We start from the raw sequence: 5,853 nt of genomic DNA, 5'->3' as shown, positions 1-5,853 counted from the left end.
TAGCACATCACCTTGGTAAATGCCACATTTGATGTACACTTGTGTAATCATCCTGGAGTTGGCTTCTAGTGTTGATCTAAAAAATTGGTACAAAGGTATTCACATTAAGATAATAGATACCTGCTCTATAGATCTAACAATCTGCAATGTCTTTTGCGCTAGACATAACATGTCAAATCCATTTAGTTCAATAATGTAATTCTTCACTAAGAACATAGTTTTGTTCTGCTTTGAAGTTATAGAGGATTGAAGCTTTGTAAATGCTGAGAAGTAGATGTTATCATTATATTACATAAGTTAATAGCATAATCAGTAGGGTAACTTTTGTTTGTTTTTAACTATTTCATTTCCTCGAAGTAAGCTATTGCAAGGAAAATATATCATTGTGTTAGCAAAGGGCAGGGGAGGGCTGGCAGCCTTAGGCCTGGGGGGCAAAACCAGTCAAGTGGCCCATTGCGCCACCAAATCAGTTCACCATCCATGCCCACCTTTTTCTGGTTTTATAACGGATGTTATTGATGTTATGCTAATCAGTAGCTCTTTGCCATGCCCGCTCCTTCACGGCTCTGACTTTCAATGTTGTCAGAGCACAGGCTGAGAATCTCTGAGCCTGTGCTCTGACTCACTAACTGAGCGCCGGAACCACGAGGGAGAGGATTTGATCTGGCTGCACCTACTGCTGGTGCGCACCAGTGGACCACCAGCGAATCGTTTAAATTAAATATGCTGGTGTACCCAACTTGTGAGCTGTGTTGGCCGCCGGGCGCCTCTGTTGTCATGGCACCCTGCGTGACCGCACAGCTTGCCCACCCTAACGGCTGGCCCTGCTGACACACACTGATGTTACTACTTAGACATCCCTCAATATTAATACAGAGATGAGAGTAAACACCAATAAACTGTGGAAACAGAGCTGATCCCCCCAAATTTATAAAGGTTTGCTTAGAGGATTTATTCAAGATTAAATCATGCCTCCTCCTCTCTGTAGGCTGGGAGGAAGTGAAGAGTAATCACAGTCTCCCAGCACAACGCCACCTGTGGCTGCATGGGGAACAGCTGTTTAATGTAATGCTTGCAGGACGGCCAGCTGCCGCAGAACCTCTTTGTTTCCGTCTCTGCAAAGGGCTCTAGGCACTGCTTGTTGTGAGTGTGAGCCACTGTAAATTAGGGGCAGAGGGCACTTGCACTGCGGTCAAGACGGGTCTGGGCAGGAGGAGAGTGCAGTGCAATCAATGCACTCCCCTCCTGTGGGTCACCAGTAGACTGGTGCACCAGCCCAGGATCAGAGCCGGTGCAAGTATTTTTGCCGCCCTAGACAAAATATAAATTTGCCGCCCCCCCCCCATGTGACATCACAATGCCCCACCCATATGATCTGCCATATGAACTAACGCCAGCGCTGCACACAGTGTGTGTTTACATTAAAAAGCCTGCAGGGACCAGCTATAGACACCAGAACCACTTAATTAAGCTATAGTGTCCCTTTAATGTGAGGTAAATTATAGATTAGTGTCACTAATAATATACTAGATTGCCTACTTACAATTAGATGAGGATGATGATGGGCTGCAGTTTGGCTCCACTGGTCTGGTGTAGAACAGGACCTCTGGAGGCTGTTTGCAACTGTGGTCACAAAATTCAACGTTCTGGGAGAATTGGAAGCAGCTCCATTTTTTGGGGGCCTCTTACACAGCTCAAGGTCTGGGCCCCAGTGCCTGACGGTGAGTATGCCCATAAGGCCCACTCATAAGTCCACTTATATGTTCCACCCACCCACCCATGAGCTCGCTCACAGGGAGTGGAGTGTGTAGGGGATGTGTTATGTGATCTCATATGTGTGCTTATGGTATGTAGTGTATAGGGATACCAGTTTGTGCAGGTGATGCAGTGTGTTTGTGTGTAGTGGAAGCAGTGTGTATTTGTGTATAAGGGATGTATTATGTGTTTCTGGTTGTGTGTGAGGGATGCATTGTGTGAATCTGTGTTTGTATGCATAAGGGATGCAAGGTGTGTGTCTGTATGTGTGTGCATTGAGTGTAAGAGATGCATTGTGTTTCTGTGTGTATGTAAGAAAAACAGTGTGTGTGTAAGGGTTTGCATTGTATGTTTCTGTGTATGTGTGCAAATGATGCATTGTCTTTGTGTGTAAGGGTTGCATTGTGTGTGTGTGTAATGGATGCATTGTGTGTTTCTCTGTGTGTAAGTGAAGCATGTTCTGTTTCTGTGTATGTATAGGGATGCATTGTGTGTTTCTGTGTATGTATAGGGGTGCATTGTGTGTTTCTGTGTATGTATAGGGATGCATTGTGTGTGTGTGTGTGTGTGTGTGCGCGTAGTGTTAAAGAGCTCCCTGTCTTGCCCCCTGTCCTATAGAGCTGTCCCTTCTGTCCCTTAGAGCTCTCCCCTGCCCCTTAGTGGTCTCTCCTCTCCCCCATACCTCCCCTAGCGGTCTCTTCTCACACTCACCCACCCTCCCTGTGCTCTTCTCATCCCCCCTCCACCCTCCCTGTGTTCTTCTCACTCCTCCCTCTGTGTGTTCTCACCCCCCCCTGTGTTCTTCTTACCCCCCCTCCTCCCTGTGTTCTTCTTACTCCCCCCCTTGTTCTTCTTATTACTCCCCCCTTCTTCTTAACCCTCCTACTTCTTCTTACCCCCTCCTTCTTCTTCTTACCCCTTCCTTCTTCTTACCCCCCCTTCTTCTTCTTACCCCCTTCTTCTTCTTACCCCCTTCTTCTTCTTACCCCCTTCTTCTTCTTACCCCCTTCTTCTTCTTATCTCCCCTCCTTCTTACTTCCCCCTTCTCTTACTCTCCCCCCTCCCCTCTTTTTACTCTCCCCCCTCCCCTCTTTTTACTCTCCCCCCTCCCCTCTTTTTACTATCCCCCCTCCCCTCTTTTTACTCTACCCCCTCCCCTTTTCTTACTCTCCCCCCATCCCCTCTTCTTACTCTCCCCCCTCCCCTCTTCTTACTCTCCCCCCTCCCCTCACTCTCCCCCCTCCCCTCACTCTCCCCCCTCCCCTCTTCTTACTCTCCCCCCTCCCCTCTTCTTACTCTCCCCCCTCCCCTCTTCTTACTCTCCCCCCCTCCCCTCTTCTTACTCTCCCCCCCTCCCCTCTTCTTACTCTCCCCCCCTCCCCTCTTCTTACTCTCCCCCCCCTCTTCTTACTCTCCCCCCCCTCTTCTTACTCTCCCCCCCTCTTCTTACTCTCCCCCCCTCCCCTCTTTTTACTCTCCCCCCCTCTTTTTACTCTCCCCCCCTCCCCTTTTCTTTCTCTCCCCACCTCCCCTCTTTTTACTCTCCTCCCCCCCCTTCTTCTTACCCCCTCCCCTGTAGGTGGCCGAGCTGCACTCCTGTCCGCGGTCCCGGCCGGAGTGATAGGAAGGTGCTCAGTGTGCACCTTCCTGTCAGTCCGGCCGGGTACAGGAAACAGAAACTCCTGTTCCGCGCGGAACAGGAGTTTCTGTTTCCTGTACCTGGCCGGACTGACAGGAACTGCACACTCAGTGTGCACCTTCCCATCACTCCGGCCGGGACCGCGGACCGGAGTTCAGCTCGGCCACCTACAGGGGAGGGGAGGGAGGGGAGGGAGGGGAGAAGCTGCTGCAGCCGTCTGAGCGCTCTTTACAGAGCGCTCGGCGGCTGCAGCATTTAAAGGGCCGGCCCGCCGCAGCCGGTCCTAAAATAATTTCGGGCGGCCTGGGGGGCAATTGCCTCCTTGCCCCCCGGCCCAGCCCGCCCCTGGCAAAGGGTTATGTGTTCTGATTATAGAAACATAAAACCTCATCAACATAAGTTAGACAGATATGCAAAATCAATTATATGCAATTAGATACAACCCATCATGAACATTTATCACATACACATTTCTTAGCAACATGTTGAAATCCTCTCAAAAGTATTATCTCTTTCTGAATAATAGTTTTATTCTTCATATTCTTGTACTAAATGTTCTCTGACTCAAAGTTCTATTTCCAATAACAATCTTAAAATAACATTATCCAATCTACTATATCAAAAAGCTACAACTCCTGTTAATCAAACAACATGGAAAGTATTTTGCTTTGGGCTAGTAACATATTACATTGTTAGAACACTCCAAAAATGAGGAAAGCAAGGGAGAATGTTTAGATACAGCAGTGAAAGGGACACAATGGGCGCTCAGGCCACTTCAGCTCATGCTGTCCCCTTAACCCTGCATTGTTAATTATTGGAGCTTATGAGAATATGACATGACATTGCAGGACTAAGACTGCCTCTAGTGACTGTCAATCAGGCAATTGTGGCACTCTTCCCCCTCCCTCGCATGCGCATTAGTGCCCCCCGTCAAGTGACGTCGGAGGTGGCGGAGATAGATTGGCACTGGAATCGGGTAAGTACAGTAAAGGTTTATTAGCCTTCACACTGGTGTGGGAGGTGGGGTAAGGAAGGGGCGGCCAGAGGGAAGCATAGTGCTAGGAATCTAGATTTGTATTCCTAGCACTATAGCATCCCTTTTGATACAGCAGTGATGTCCAGAATATTTTTTTGCAACATAGTACAAAACAATATTCTTGAATTACAGGAATGTTCCTCATTCTCATCTATTGCATAGACCTGTGCTTTATAATTAGGCCAGATAAAGAAACGATGGATTTTATTCCCAGTTGCATACATGACTTCTAACATTTAGTGCTGCTATATCACCTTACATTCCATTTCTGTTTTAATAAACAGGATTTTAAACACATTTTTCAAAGCTAAATATTTTTAAAAAATATGATGTGCTGATTAGTTTAATAATGTGGCCCCCAAAACCAATATCTAAACAGGTATACATGCTTTCAAAAAGTCAGAGGGCAATTACATAGGGCCACTTTGATAGATTTCATGTAGTCATTTTATCAACAGTCAATGCAAATATTTGATACAAAAGGAAAAAGATGTGAATTATACAGGCACTTACAATTTAAACCTAAATCAAATATTAGCAGCTATAGCACTATATGCACTATATTTACTATTAATCCCCAAAAATTGAACAGCGAGCAACACAAAGTGCTTTTTAAGGGTTTAGGTGATATTACCCTCCTTTCCATAAAACCTGACAGTGTACAGTGCAGCACTAATGAAAAGACGTTTGCATGCAAACAAATCAGAGCTTACCCATAGGGTTAAGCAGCATAAGTAGTGTCATATATACAAAAGAAAATAGAAAAGTATATAATAGTGAAATATTGTTTAAGTGAATACAAAAGATACATTTATAGGAAATGCTCACAATTGTAGAGCCTTTTAAACATTTTGGCTCTGAACGTGCAGGCTTTCTGTGTCTTTATGGTGGCAACAACAACCTCCTTCTGTGTATCCCTTTAAGAACTCCAATGGAATATATGTAGAATAGGAGACACAAAGTGCACACAAATAGTGCAGGATATCCAGATATTAAAAAATGCAGTCTATACATATAGTAAAACTGCTCACCTAATTTAGGAGCCTATAAAACACTGTCTCCAAGTTTTTGCATATGATGCCAATTCTGGAGTGGCAAAGCTCCTTTGGATTCAGTTGGAAGAATATCATACCAACTATCAATCACATGATCTACGGAGTTTTCCAATAACAATCCCATACATAAACTAGTCCTAAACAAACAAAAAAAAAATACAGAAAATAAAACTTACCCCAAATAAAAAATAAATAAAAAAAATTGTGCTTTTGTCTGGATCATCTTTAGTATTGGACAGTAACACAGGAGTGTGCAATTCATCTGCATACTGTTTCCTCTCATATGATTCACTGCTAGAAACCAGTGATTACTGTGATTATTTTTAATAACACACAAGGGTTGTCATAAGTACTCAAAATGATGAACA

This window comes from Pelobates fuscus, chromosome 6, assembly GCF_036172605.1.
Source record: "Pelobates fuscus isolate aPelFus1 chromosome 6, aPelFus1.pri, whole genome shotgun sequence".
In the NCBI taxonomy this organism is placed as follows: Eukaryota; Metazoa; Chordata; class Amphibia; order Anura; family Pelobatidae; genus Pelobates; species Pelobates fuscus.
Note: the sequence above shows the minus strand (reverse complement) of the source record.